Source organism: Bos mutus, chromosome X (genome assembly GCF_027580195.1).
Source record: "Bos mutus isolate GX-2022 chromosome X, NWIPB_WYAK_1.1, whole genome shotgun sequence".
NCBI lineage: Eukaryota > Metazoa > Chordata > Mammalia > Artiodactyla > Bovidae > Bos > Bos mutus.
In genome coordinates, this window is record NC_091646.1 from 33,777,859 (window position 1) to 33,792,964 (window position 15,106).

The 15,106-nt window shown below is 53.5% G+C and overlaps 1 long non-coding RNA gene and 1 pseudogene across 1 annotated transcript; both read right to left on the bottom strand.

The window, feature by feature from the left end:
* Positions 1–2,509: 2,509 nt before the first annotated feature.
* Positions 2,510–5,026, bottom strand: LOC138986364 (uncharacterized). Its single transcript, XR_011463193.1, has 3 exons — positions 4,598–5,026; positions 4,302–4,407; positions 2,510–3,309 (listed from the first exon to the last, which is right to left on the bottom strand). It is a non-coding gene; the product is annotated as an uncharacterized lncRNA (long non-coding RNA).
* Positions 5,027–5,729: 703 nt separating this feature from the next.
* LOC102282665 (large ribosomal subunit protein P1 pseudogene) lies at positions 5,730–14,740 on the bottom strand (annotated as a pseudogene).
* Between the last annotated feature and the right edge of the window lie 366 nt (positions 14,741–15,106).

Here is a 15,106-nt window from a genome sequence, read left to right on the forward strand (position 1 = left end):
CAGCTCTAGAGACCCTTGGAGGTCCCGCACGGCCCCTGGTCTGGGCAGCCACACCCCACTCCAGGGCGCAGGGCCAGGGCACTGACGGGCACCCCGCTGGAACCCTGATGGAGGCAGTGAGCCAAAGGGGGAGCAGCCGATAAGTCAAGGTCAGTGAATGTGAGGAGTGATGGCCGCTGGCCGCCAGGAACTCGAGTGTGTGTGTGTGTGTGTGTGTGTGTGTGTGTGATCCAGCTCCAGGTCCCAGCTGTGGACGAGTCACAGTCAGCAAACATGAGTAATGGATACTGGCCGCCAGGAACTCGAGTGTGTGTGCATCTGCATGTCTGTGTGTATCATCCAGTTCCATGTCCAAGCTGTGTGTGTCTATCATCCAGCTCCATGTCCCAGCTGTGGACAGGTCCCCAGAGGACAAGGCCCGCCACCTACAGCAGCCTCCTCCACAGCCCATGGACACCCCCAGGAGGACTTATGCACCCGGCAGGGGCACGCTATGCTGCTCAGAGGTCAGGCTGGCCTCAGCCAGCTCCACCACTCGCCACAGACGTCTGCAAGGTCCCCATGAGCCCAGGGAGGCCACAGCCTGGGGAGCGGGGCTGAATGAGGGGGACTGCTCCTGGACCCAGCACCAGCAGAGGATGCGCTGCTCCAGATGCCTGAGCTCCAAAGGTCAGGCACCATCATGCCCAGTGGGCGGAGGATGAGGACAAGGGTGAAGCCCGAGGCAGGCGGACAGGGGGGCAGGGCCGGGTCGCTGCCCAGACTGTGCCCGTCCACCAGGTGGGTACCTGCAGGAGCTCCACAAGCCACAGCGCCTGGGCAGCAGGAGAGGGAGGACAGTGCCCACGCAGCCCTGGGCCTGAGGGCATGCTTGAGGAAGGCAGCCCTGAGGGCAAAGATGGCAGGGCAGAGGCCCCTTGTCGGTCCTTGTGCCCAGGGCTCAGGGGCTGCAAGGCAGCTCTACTTAGGGGAACAGTCAGCGGGCCCAAGAGTGTGGGACTGCAGGGGGCTTGAGCCTCTCCAGGGGACCCCAGGACCCTGCGGTGGCCCCACATCCTGGCCGAGGGGTGTCCCCATGAGTCACGGCCACGATCCCTGAGGACGAGCCCTGCAAGCTCAGCCTCAGCCTCAGCTCCTGCCCGGGGACGGAGACAGAGAGCCCAGCTCTCCTGAGGCCATGGTCATCAGGCTCGAGAAGAGTGTGGTGGCCACAGACAGGGCCAGGAGCTGTCGCCAAGGGCCCCAGCGCTGCCCAGAAGCAAGAGGCAACAGGAGGAGCCCTCACCACCCACAGAAGCTGCATGACACATTCACAGCCACCAAGCGTGTCACCGGGAAGTCCCATCTCAGTCCCAGCCAGGAGGTGGGGCAGCAGGCACATCCCCCATGGGCACAGCGGGAGCATCTTCCTGGGACCAAAGGGACACTCAGCTGCCACCCCAGGCTGGCACCAGCCCAGCCCAGGGATACCAGGCACAGCCATTGAAGAAAAGGGGCTCATCAGCCTTCACCCCCTCAACGGGGGCCCCCTGGGAAGGAGGGGGTGCAGGCAGGGCTGACCACAGGGTGGGGACACCTCGGAGGTCAGAGAGCACGGGGCCCAGGCCTGAGTGTGCACTTGCACAGCCGTGGCATGCACAGGCTGCCAGGGTGAGAAAGCTTCTGCGCCTGTGCTCAGGGCTGCACCACTGGCTGGGATGGCCCTTCGGGCTGCAGACTCCTGGGCGGAGGGGCAGAGGGCACACGCCGCGGGCTCTGTGGGCCATGCTGGGATCATCACACGATCTCTGTTTCTCTGGCTTTCTGTGTGTTTGGTCTGCAACCATTTCAAGGTGAAAAGCCACTCTGCCTATACAACACACGCCTGGCCTGGCTCGGTTCCGGGCTGCAACCCGCCACCCCTGCTTCCACAAAGGACACATTCCTGAGGGGCCTGGGCAGCCCGGGAGTCCCACACCTGGGCTCAGGGGCAGGGACACTCCTTGGAGCCTTCTCATGCGGCACGAATGTGAAGAACCTAGGCCCACGTGGGTACCATTCTCTTCTCCACAGGGTGACCAGTGTGACCCATAAAATCACAGCAGAGGTGAGGGAGTGTCACCTCGAGATGAGTTATGAGACAAACACTGTGGCTTCCATCTCGGGGCTGCTCTGTCTCTCTGAAATCACTGGATCTGGGGAAGGCCTGACTCGAGCAGCCCGGTGGAGAGGCCTGGTGGGGAGGGACCATCCCCTGCCGCAGCCTCGTGAACCCTCCAGAAGCAGAGCCTACCCATCTCCCACCCCAACACCCCAGGCAGACCAGAGGGCTGTGGCCCCAGAGAAGCCTTGACTGCAGCCTGTGATGGACCCCAGGCCAGAAGCCCCAGCCAGGCCTTCTAGAATTCTGTCCTTCAGACACCTGGGAGATTACCAGTGCTGGTTGTTTTAAGGGACTACACTACATCTGGGGTAATTTGCTACACATGGTTGCATGCTAAGTCACTTCAGTCGTGTCCGACTCCTTGCGACCCCATGGACTGTAGCCTGCCAGGCTCCTCTGTCCATGGGATTCTCCAGGCAAGAGTACTAGAGTGGGTTGCCATTTCCTTCTCCAGGGGATCTTCGCAACCCACATCTCTTCTGTCTCCTGTGTTGACAGGCAGGTTTTTACCCTTGTTATTCAGCAATGGGTAATTTATACACGATGACTTTAAATAGAGAAGATCACCGTAAGTCAATTGGCAGCAAACAAACCGACAAGAAACCCCAGAAACCAATAGGAAGACCCTGGAAAGTCTGATGACACAAACTCTAAGATCGTCTGCCTAGTCAAACGCAAACCCCAAACCACAAAGTCAAGAGACAAGTGACAAAATGGGCCAAAAAATAGTACCAAGATGTGACTCAGGGCTCATATCATTAATGTATAGAGAACTTGAACCAGTCAATAAGAAAAGACCAGTGACCCAAAGGAAAAGGGTGCAGGAGAGGGCCTTGGAAAATGCCAACCAAAGTGCCACCCCCCTCCCCCGAAATGATCCCACTGCAAGAATGTACTCGGGGGCTGGGGTTCCAGAGCTGCTGGTTCTGGGCACATGGGGCAGCTGGACACTGGCATTGCTTTTCATCTGTGGCTCCAACTGGATGGCGGGCCATCCTGGAGCCAAAGACAGACAAGCCTCGGCAAAGTCTGGCCAAAGTGGGTGGTGGTGCTGGGTATTGAGGAGGTCTGGGCAGCATCACCCAGGAGCTGGGAGATCCTCTTGGTGAGGAACGTGTGGCAGGAAAGGCAGTGGCTTCCCACCAGCGAGAGAAGGCTGACCACACCTGCAGACCAGACAACTGTCAGGGCAGTTCCTGGGCAGACAACCCCCTTGCTGCTCTCCGCGCGTGTGTGCTAAGTCGCTTCAGTCATGTCCGACTCTTCACAACCCCGTGGACTGTAGTCCACCGGCTCCTCTGTCCATGGGATTCTCCAGGCAAGAATCCTGCAGTGGGTTGCCATGCCCTCCTCCACGGGTCTTCCCAACTCAAGGATTGAACCCGCATCTCCTTACATCTCCTGCATCGGAAGGTGGGTTCTTTGCCACTAGCACCACCTGGGAAGCTCTTCGGGTCTCCATGCTCCCCCAGACCCACACTTGGTCCTAGGGCCGATGTTCCTTTCCCATCCCTGACCTCAGCATGTAGGCCTTTTTCCTCTGCCTCATCAGATAGTTCCTCCATCCCCACACCCAGGCACAGGATCTGATCTCGCCCCACCCTCCTACGTGTCCAGATGTTATCAGCCCAAGTGAGGAGCTGTTGAGCAACTCAACAAACCTGACACCTGATCCTGCCTGGGCTGTGGACAGCCCCCTCCTTCAGCTTCAGGCAGGGAAGGGTGAGGACTGCTCAATGGGAAGCCCCAGATCTCGCGAGAGCCACCAGCCTCCTGGCTTTTCCCCGCCCTGCGGGGACCCTGCAGAGAACCAGTCCAGGAGAAGGGCAGGGGGCACACACCTAGGAGTCTCAGGCCTCTAGAGCCGCACTGCTGTGGGGTTTCTGGACCAGCAGCGGCAGCAGCACTGGGAGCTTGTGGGAGTCACAAATGCTGAAGCCCCACCCCAGATGTGCAAGATCAGAGATTCTAGGGCGGGGCCCTGCGGCCCGGCTTTGAGTTGAGCCCTCCAGGTGTTCTCACGACCCTTCCAGCGTGAGAACCAGCGTCAGGATGGATAGTTTCTTTCTTTCTTTTCTTTTTTTTACGATGGATGGTTTCTGATCACATCCACTGCTAGTGAAGCCAGGAGCTTTCTCTCCCTGCTGGGTTCACTCACCTTGACCTCCAGGGAAAAGGCAGGCAGCAGGCACTGAGGGCTGCAACCATAGGCGGCCCTGGAGAACAGGAGTGCCTGGGCAAGATTCCCTCCCAGCGGGCCACACCTGTCGAGTGACAGGGGGAAGACTGTTACTTTGGGCCCTCCCCACCTCCAGAAGCATGGCACCCCTGGCCAACTCCACGTTTCTGGGCACTGGGCTCAGCTCTGCCCACCTCTCCCTTGTTACTCCGTGTGGGGCGGGGGGAAGGGGGCAGGATCCGGGCTTCACAGAGAATCATCCCAGTCACACTCACGGGCTGTGGAACACGGTGGGCCTGGCAATGGGTGGGGGCGGCTGGAGGCGGCCAGATTCGAGACCCTGGGAGGGTGGAAGGCATCCGAAGCGCGGGGCAAGGCCGCCCTCAGACGCCAGGACTGGAGGGCGGGGCCAAGCGGAGACCCCCTGACCCTGCCCTTTGGCATATTGGCGGGGTTGCCGCCCACCCTCCCCGCTCACACGGTCCTTGGGCGCCCCTAATACACTGTCCTGGGCCATCTCGAGGGCCAGACGCCCTCAGTACAGCAGGGGGGTGGTCCAGCCGGGAGTGGGGGGTGGGGCCCCGACGGAATCCCCAAGGTCTCCAGGGCCCTGGACTCTGGGGAGGCGTCTCTTCGCCCTCTCCCCAGGAAAAGACGCACAACCCAGCTAACTGCGGGGCTTTGACCCCGCCCAGGACCCAGAGGGCAGGCTTCTGTGCACCGAGATGGGGGGGGGGGACACGAAGCGAGGGGCCGTTTCCGTGCTTCGAGCCCCGCCCTGACCGTCCCCGCGGCCGTCGCCTCTCGCTCCCCTCCTCAGGCCGCCCACCGGAAGCCGTGGTGTACCGCCTTCCTGCCCACCTCTTCCGTCTGGCTTCACCAATGACCATACTCGACTCCTGAGAAGACCCGCCATCCAGCTCCAAGCAAGCCTGTCCCTCTTTCTGACGGGCAGCTCTGTGGCCCAATCAGAGCAGGCCGGTCGCGTGAGTTCCGCCTTCCGCCCAGCGGTCTGGTCGGTCTCGTTTTCCTCAGTCCGTAGTCGGGCGTGCTGTGGGCCCCTGGACTTTCCCGCGGGGAGATCCAGACTGTCCGCGTACGGATTACGTACAGAGTAATCCGATGTGTATACGCCAAGCCCTGCGGTGTGCCTATGGTGTGAGCTTGTATTCTGAAGGAATTAAGTTCACGGGAAGTTACAGGGAAATGCCCCTCCCGTTGTTGCCCCAGCATCAGCGTGTTGCGTAGCCAGTGGGCCCTCACACCAAGAGATGGCATTGGTATCATCAGAAAGCTGCTCAGGGTTCTCCGTGCGTGTGTGCGCGCGAGCCAGTGTTTAGGACACCACACTCCCACTGCTGGTGGCCTGGGTTTGAGTCCTGGATGGGGAGCTGGGATGCAGGATACCTCGCCATACACACACACACACACGTCAGTACATTAATGAAAGCATGCAATTTGATAACGGGGTGTGCTTTTTTTAATCACACACTGCCCTTGAGATCCATCCATCTCAATCAATAGTTGGTTTCAGCAGTCAGTTTGTATTGCTAGCCTTCTTCCTTGGTGTGGGTCAGCCACAGTTGTTCAAGCCTTCACCCACTGTTGCCTGTTTCCACTTTTAGGTTTCTAGAAAAAATCTGCTTTGAACATTTGTATCCAGGATTTCCTGTGGTCAGAATTTTCCGTTTCTTTGGCATGAATGCCCAGCAGTGCAAGTGCTGTGTCCTAAGGAAGTGGACGATTAGCCTTAGAAGAAACTGCCAATTTGCATTCCACTGTGGCTGGACCATTTTACCTTACCACCCTGGATATTTTTAAAGCACATAATTGAAGATTTTTACAAAACATTGTTTTAGGCAAGACTGTTAACAATTCTGTTTCTCACCTCTAACTATATTCTTCTATGGGATCACCTACATAGTTCCTCACTCAGGTTAAAAAAAACACACACCCTGTATATTCAGTGTGATTTTAACTAGCAGTAATATATCTGCAAAAGTCTTCCTTCTCAGTACACAAAGTCTAGCTCATGTCATCTCTGGCCACAAGGTACTGGAGGGAGCACATGTGCTATAATTTACATAAGGAATCCCCAACTCATGTGTTACCTTTTCCATTGTTCTTCTTATTTGTTTGTTAGCAGCTCTGAAGATGTGTAAATCTCCTGCTAGGATAATTATCTTTAAGTGGAACTGCCAGGTCAAAACCTATGGGTATTTACCATGTTTATTGATACTAAGCAGTTGCCTCCCCAAAAGACCCTGATCGGCATATAGCAGGGCTGTTAGCCCTGTGTTCCATATGTTGCAGAGATTTTCTCTCAGTCTCTCTCTAAAGAGCTCAGCTTTTTATTGAATGTGTTACTAAAGTGAGTGAAATTGCTCAGTTGTGTCCGATTTTTTGCGACTCCATGGACTGTAGCCTACCAGGATCCTCCATCCATGGGATTTTCCAGGCAAGAGTACTGGAGAGGGTTGCCATTTCCTTCTCCAGGAGATCTTCCTGACCCAGGGATCGAACCCGGGTCTCCCATATTGTAGGCAGACACTTTACCATCTGAGCCACCAGGGAAGTTACTACAGAGGTTTAGTCAAAAAGAGCAAAGCTCATGTCATCATCAGAGTCTTCAGATTCTTTTTACTTTGTTCTACTTTCTTCTCAGCTGGGGCAGCAGTGGTGGAGGGGGCAGGACCTTATGGTGGCGCAGCACCACTTGTCGGGACAGGTCCACCAGCCCCCACATGGCAGATGAAGCTGCCGATGCTGACACTGGCCAAAGCCTTTACAAACAAGCCTGGCCAGAAAGAGTCAACATTTACACTGGCTGCTTTAACGAGGGCACTGATCTTATCCTCTGTGACCATCACCTCACTAGGCAGAATGAGGGCCGAGTAGGTGCAAAGAAGTTCCAAGACAGAGGCCACAGTGCGGGCGAGTGCTCGGTGGGGCTGCTGGCTCGGTGCCAGTTGCCAGATGAAGTGAGGGCCTCACGCCAAAACAGCCTTGGCTTTTCAGAAGGACCGAGCACCTTAGGGGCCGCAGAAGAAAGGATCTCTCTTTTTTGGCTGCGCAGCATGGCATGCCAGATCTTAGTTCCCAGACCAAGAATTGACTCGAGCCCGCCCCCTGCAGTGGAAGCATGGAGTCTTAACCACTGTACCGCTGTGGGATTCCTGTCTCTTGTCTCAAAAGACTAGGCTGGCTGGTTTCGGCTGTCAAGAAGTTACACAATTTTATGTGACCAAATTATTACACTCTGGATTGATGATTTCTGGGTTGTGTATCTTGGGCACAAAGTTGTCCTGCCTCAAGTGAGGAGAGTCATGTGACTCGGGGCAGAATTTCCGAGTTCCCACACCCAATGCTTCGTGGACCCAGGCTGGCTGATTCTTGCTGTCTGCTGGCCCCACTACTGTGTGTGTGTGTGTGGGGGGGGTGTCCTATGATCTCAGGCTAGGTAGGCCGGGACTGGGGCCAGTGCCCATCAGACACCCAGCCCCTGCACCCGTGGGATGCCAGGTCAGTTGGGGAAAAGACAAGGAAACGTGTACAGAGAAGAGTGTTTTATAATATTTAAATGCATAGGTGGCCCACCGGTGAGCAAGCGAGATCCATGGGGAAAGCACAGATAAGAACCGAGAATCCACCTACAACCAGTGCTCTTGAAAGGTCACCTGCATGGTACGAAGGAGGGACAAGGCTGTAAAAGGAACTGGGTCCATCCCAGCATGCGTCTGAGTGAGAAGACCGGTCCCCATCATCTGCAAGCAGGGGCTTCCATCCCTCTGCCACAGACAGTGGGGCTTCAGCAAACCACTGGCTGAGGGAGGCTCCCCCCAAACCCCCCCGCACTGTGGTTGTACTGCTGGGCTCCTGGCAGAGTGAATGCTCCCAGAAGGGACGCCTCACCTCTGGCTTCCCACTCAGGACTCCCAGAGGGCCAGCTAAAGACCGGTCTGTGATCTCACGTTGAAGACACCACCCATCCTCATGGAACGCTGGCAGGTCCCTCAGAGAGAGGAGTGGCCCTGTTATATCCCCAGGGTGTCACTGTCAGAGGCCAGATGATATAATTTTCTGTAAGGGCTGGGACTGTCTGCTATGGGCCTGGATTCACCCATCCCAGCCTCGCGGAGGCCCTAGAAAGTTGGTAGCATGTCACCCCCTTCTCCAGATGAGCAAATGAGGACACGAAGACTTGAGCAGCTTGTTCTGAATCTCTAGCTAGCAGAGGGAGGGGTGGATAAGGACACTGGCCTCTAAGTCTACCTCCTTTTGCAGGATGTGAAGTGAAGTGAAAGTCTCTTAGTCGTGTCCAACTCTTTGCGACCCCATGGACTGTACAGTCCACAGAATTCTCTGGGCCAGAATACTAGAGTGGGTAGCTCTTCCCTTCTCCCAGGGATCTTCCCAACCCAGGGATCAAACCCCGGTCTCCCACATTGCAGGCGGATTCTTTACCACCTGAGCCACTAGGGAAGCCCAAGAATACTGGATTCGGTAGCCTGTCCCTTCTCTAGAGGATCTTCCCGACCCAGGAATCAAACTGAGGTCTCCTGCATTGCAGGTGGATTCTTTACCAACTGAGCTCTCAGGGAAGCTCTTTCGCAGCCTACGCTTTCCATCTGGCTCCCAAGGAGGTTCCTGGGGCATCATATCACACATCAGCTTGTCCTGAAGGCATCAGAGGTGAGTCCCAGTGACTATCCCTGGGCCTTGGACCAGTCCATAAAGGAAGGAGGTGAGAAAGAGAAACACCTGTACTCTTGTGCCTAATCAGGAGGACTTTGAAACAGAGAGTACCTTTGAATTCTCATGAGATCAGGGAGCGGTTCTCATGGATATTTACCAGTCATCTGCATTCCTGTGATAAAAGGCTACTGCAACTCCCCCAATCTTCACTGGCCTCCAAGACACCAAAAGAGACACACACGGTGGGAGGTGGGAGGGAGGTTCAAGAGGGAGGGGGACATATGTATACCTATGGCTGATCCATGTTGATGTACGACACAGTATTGTAAAGCAATTATCCTCCAATTAAAAATTAACTTTAAAAAGTAGATACACAAGAAAGAATCAAAAAGATAAGATGAATTCTAAAAGTCTAGGTGGATTTGAAAACAAAAAAAGAACTTTAGACATTAGAAACAAAACCAGTCTTTGAAATAAAAATCTCAGCTGATGAATCAAACCACAGGTAGATGACTCGGAAGATGACAAGGCAGTGACCCTGAGGAGAGATGGGCCAGTCTTCGTGGCCCCTCATCCTGGCTTCTGGGCTTCCAATGACGTCAACCCCTTCCCTTCTTGCCCTGGGTCTGGGGTGGCAGCTGCTTCCTGTACTCGCTGCATGCCTTCAGCCCTCAGAGCCACTCCTGAGTGACCACCTGTGTTTGAGGCTCTCATGACCTTCAGGGGTCTCAGCAGTCACCATGCTGTCCCTGTGCTCGACTGGGGTGAAGGGCCAAGGGCAGCAAGTGCCTGAGGAGCCAGAGCGGCTGCTACCCTGAACTGTTACGGAGGGAATGCCGGGAACCAAGGCTGCAGTGTCCCTGGGAGGAAACTGACAAGGACACCTGCCTTAGCTCTCGGCTCAGGTCACAGGATGACAGCCACAGCTCTTCCATGGCAGCCTGCAAATTCCCCTGTGCCTGCAGGGTTGACGGGGCTGGAAATCAAACACAGCATCCTACCATGTAAGTTGCAGAATCCACAGGTTGCTTGAATTTCCAGCCTCTCTGCATTTCCTAGGTGAAAGGCAGGGGCACCGCGTGGATGTCAGTTCAGTTCAGTTCAGTTGTTCAGTCCTGTCTGACTCTTTGCAACCCCATGAATTGCAGCACACCAGGCCTCCCTGTCCATCACCAACTCCTGCACTCAAACTCACGTCCATCGAGTTGGTGATGCCATCTAGCCATCTCATCCTCTGTCGTCCCCTTCTCCTCCTGCCCCCAATCCCTCCCAGCATCAGAGTCTTTTCCAATGAGTCAACTCTTCGCATGAGGTGGCCAAAGTACTGGAGTTTCAGCTTTAGCATCATTCCTTCCAATGAACACCCAGGACTGATCTCCCCAAGGGACTCTCAAGAGTCTTCTCCAACACCACAGTTCAAAAGCATCAATTCTTCGGCGCTCAGTTTTCTTCACAGTTCAACTCTCACATCCATACATGACTACTGGAAAAAGCATAGTCTTGACTAGACGGACCTTTGTTGGCAAAGTAATGTCTCTGCTTTTCAATATGCTATCTAGGTTGGTCATAACTTTCCTTCCAAGGAGTAAGCATCTTTTAATTTCATGGCTGCAGTCACCATCTGCAGTGATTTTGGAGCCCAGAAAAATAAAATCTGACACTGTTTCCCTTGTTTCCCCATCTATTTCCCATGAAGTGATGGGACCAGGTGCCATGATCTTAGTTTTCTGAATGTTGAGCTTGAAGCCAACTTTTTCACTCTTCTCTTTCACTTTTATCAAGAGGCTTTTTAGTTCCTCTTCATTTTCTGCCATAAGGGTGCTGTCATCTGCATATCTGAGGTTATTGATATTTCTCCCGGAAATCTTGATTCCAGCTTGTGCTTCTTCCAGCCCAGCGTTTCTCATGATGTACTCTGCATGTAAGTTAAATGAGCAGGGTGACAATATACAGCCTTGCCGTACTCCTTTTCCTATTTGGAACCAGTCTGTCGTTCCATGTCCAGTTCTAACTGTTGCTTCCTGACCTGCATATAGGTTTCTCAAGAGGCAGGTCAGATGGTCTAGTGTTCCCATCTCTTTCAGAATTTTCCATAGTTTATTGTGACCCACACAGTCAAAGGCTTTGGCATAGTCAATAAAGCAGAAATAGATGTTTTTCTGGAACTCTCTTGCTTTTTCTATGATCCAGAAGATGTTGGCAATTTGATCTCTTAACCAGAGATAAAAATTCCTCTGCTTTTTCTAAAACCAGCTTGAACATCTGGAAGTTCACCATTCACGTACTGCTGAAGCCTGGCTTGGAGAATTTGAGCATTACTTTACTAGCGTGTGAGAGAGTGCAATTGTGCGGTAGTTTGAGCATTCTTTGGCATTGCCTTTCTTTGGGATTGGAATGAAAACTGACCTTTTCCAGTCCTGTGGCCACTGCTGAGTTTTCCAAATTTGCTGGCATATTGAGTGCAGCACTTTCACAGCATCATCTTTCAGGATTTGGAATAGCTCAACTGGAATTCCATCACCTCCACTAGCTTTGTTCGTAGTGATGCTTTCTAAGGCCCACTGGACTTCACATTCCAGGATGTCTGGCTCTAGGTGAGTGATCACACCATCGTGATTATCTGGGTTGTGAAGATCTTTTTTGTACAGTTCTTCTGTGTATTCTTGCCATCTCTTCTTAATATCTTCTGCTTCTGTTAGGTCCATACCATTTCTGTCCTTTATCGAGCCCATCTTTGCATGAAATGTTCCTTTGGTATCTCTGATTTTCTTGAAGAGATCCCTAGTCTTTCCCATTCTGTTGTTTTCCTCTATTTCTTTTCATTGATCGCTGAAGAAGGCTTTCTTATCTCTTCTTGCTATTCTTTGGAACTCTGCATTCAGATGCTTATATCTTTCCTTTTCTCCTTTGCTTTTCACTTCTCTTCTTTTCACAGCTATTTGTAAAGCCTCCCCAGACAGCCATTTTGCTTTTTTTGCATTTCTTTTCCATGGCGAAGGTCTTGATCTCTGTCTCCTGTACAATGTCACGAACCTCCGTCCATAGTTCATCAGGCACTCTATCTATCAGATCTAGTCCCTTAAATCTATTTGTCACTTCCACTGTATAATCATAAGGGATTTGGTTTAGGTCATACCTGAATGGTCTAGTGGTTTTCCCTACTTTCTTCAATTTCAGTCTGAATTTGGAAATAAGGAGTTCATGATCTGAGCCACAGACAGCTCCCCATCTTGTTTTTGCTGACTGTATAGAGCTTCTCCATCTTTGGTTGCAAAGAATATAATCAGTCTGATTTTGGTGTTGACCATCTGGTGACGTCCATGTGTAGAGTCTGCTCTTGTGTTGTTGGAAGAGGGTGTTTGCTATGACCAGTGTGTTCTCTTGGCAAAACTCTATTAGCCTTTGCCCTGCTTCATTCCGTATTCCAAGGCCAAATTTGCCTGTTACTCCAGGTGTTTCTTGACTTACTACTTTTGCATTCCAGTCCCCTATAATGAAAAGGACATCTTTTGGGGGTATTAGTTCTAAAAGGTCTTGTAGGTCTTCATTAGCCATTTAACTTCAGCTTCTTCAATGTTACTGGTTGGGGCACAGGCTTGGATTACTGTGACATTGAATGGTTTGCCTTGGAAATGAACAGAGATCATTCCGTCGTTTTTGAGATTGCATCCAAGTACTGCATTTCGGACTCTTTTGTTGACCATGATGGCTACTCCATTTCTTCTAAGGGATTCCTGCCCACAGTAGTAGATATAATGGTCATCTGAGTTAAATTCACCCATTCCAGTACATTTTAGTTCGCTGATTCCTAGAATGTCAATATTCACTCTTGCCATCTGTTTGACCACTTCCAATTTGCCTTGATTCATGGACCTAACATTCCAGGTTCCTATGCAATATTGCTCTTTACAGCATCGGACCTTGCTTCTATCACCAGTCACATCCACAACTGGTATTGTTTTTGCTTTGGCTCCATCCCTTCATTCTTTCTGGAGTTATTTCTCCACTGATCTCCAGTAGCATATTGGGCACCTACTGACCTGGGGAGTTTCTCTTTCAGTATCCTATCATTTTGCCTTTTCATACTGTTCATGGGGTTCTCAAGGCAAGAATACTGAAGTGGTTTGCCATTCCCTTCTCCAGTGGACCACATTCTGTCAGACCTCTCCACCATGACCCACCCGTCTTGGGTTGCCCCATGGGCATGGCTTAGTTTCATTGAGTTAGACAAGGCTGTGGTCCATGTGATTAGATTGACTAGTTTTCTGTGAGTATGGTTTCAGTGTGTCTGCCCTCTGATGCCCTCTTGCAACATCTACTGTCTTACTTGGGTTTCTCTTACCTTGGACGTGGGGTATCTCTTCACAGCTGCTCCAGCAAAGCACAGCCACTGCTCCTTACCTTGGATGAGGGGTATCTCCTCACTACCGCCCCTCCTGACCTTGAACATGAAGTAGCTCCTCTAGGCCCTCCTGCGCCTGCACAGCCACCGCTCCTTGGACGTGGGGTAGCTCCTCCTGGCCACCGCCCCTGGCCTCGGGCGTGGGGTAGATCCTCTCAGCCGCTCCTGCACTGTCACAGCCTGGCACTCAGCTCACCACAGGTAATTGTCTTCGTGTGGGTGCGGGCTCCCTAGCCATCCGAGGGGCTCCTCGAGTGGCCGGTCCGGGCGCGGTCACCTCAGCAACCTCCCACAGAATCGGGCTTCAGGCCAGCGCCTGTGTGGCCTTCCACTGCGTGGATGAGTGGGGCCTTAAAACTGAGACTTGGGATATTTGGTTGCCCTCAGTGGAAGCTGACAATCGGCAAGCCCCCCGTCCCCCAGAGCCTCCCTTGCTGATGGAAGTAGCTTGCCCAGCTGTGTCTGGGATGCTGGTGTTCTGTCCTTTGCGGACTGTGTCATTACCTCACCTGGTGCCAATGCCTTGCAAGGGGACACCAATTGTCCTCCAGACCCTCTGCCACCATGTCCTGTTGCCACGAGACCCACAGTGAAGTGAGTGAAGTCAAAGTCGCTTAGTCGTGTCCAATTCTTTGCGACCCCATGGACTATATTGTCCATGGAATTATCCAGGCCAGAATACTGGAGTGGGTAGCGTTTCCCTTCTCCCGGCGATCTTCCTGGCCCAGGGATCAAACCCAGATCTCCCGCATTGCAGGAGTATTCTTTACCAGCTGAGCCAAAAGGGAAGCCCTTTAAGACCCCTAAGTGGGGTCCGATTACTGCATGATCCAGGGGACAGGGATACAGTGAGGGTGGGGGCATCTTTCATCTCTGCACCTCTCCACTACACTCTTCCCTTCTTGCTTGAGTGGCCTGCAAGTTTTCTGTCTGTTCTTCTCAGTAAGCAGGGAACCCTGTAGGGATCATTTCAGGATTACTGAGTGTCAGGCACCCCGTTTCTCATCCTGTGCATGGCCCAGCAAGGTATTGTGCCACAGTAGGGAGATAGAATGTACCTGTGTTCTCTCTGGTGGCTGGTAAAGCTGTCCTTGGGGAGGCATGTCTGTAGGTGGGCGTGCTCCAACTGGAGGACTCCGCTCCCAGACCCCAACTGTCCACGTGGAATCACTTTCTCTGTCCTTTTATGTCCAGGAGGGCTGTGCTGCACACCTTTGCCACCAGCCTTTTGTGCACCTTCACGCATATCTGCCACTATGCCCCGGCCCCGCCCGTCCACCACTACCTCAACCAACCTCAGCTTCCTCTTCTCTCGGGCCATACCTCTTGCTCTCTGCGGGCCGTCAGCTCTCGGTTGGGAGCACTGTCATTCGGTTTGTTTCTGGGGACCTAGGCCGCCGCAGGCCTCTCTCTGCTTCGGGGGTCGAGGCTGCAGCCTCACGCCATCATATTCACCCCTTTCAGGGCGGCCCCACCCCCCGAGGGCAGTGCCTGTGATGCTGATTGGCTAAGGCTCAGTGAGTGACCGGACAAAACCCAATGACATGGCCCAGGCTGCGCGGATTGGTCGGCCCCGGGCAGGCGGGCGCAAGGTGTGCGGAGAGCCGGCGGGGCGGGTGGGGTGCAGGCCTTCGCCAGGCAGTGGCCAAATGGTGGGTAGGTACAGGCGGGTTGGAGGTGGGGGAGG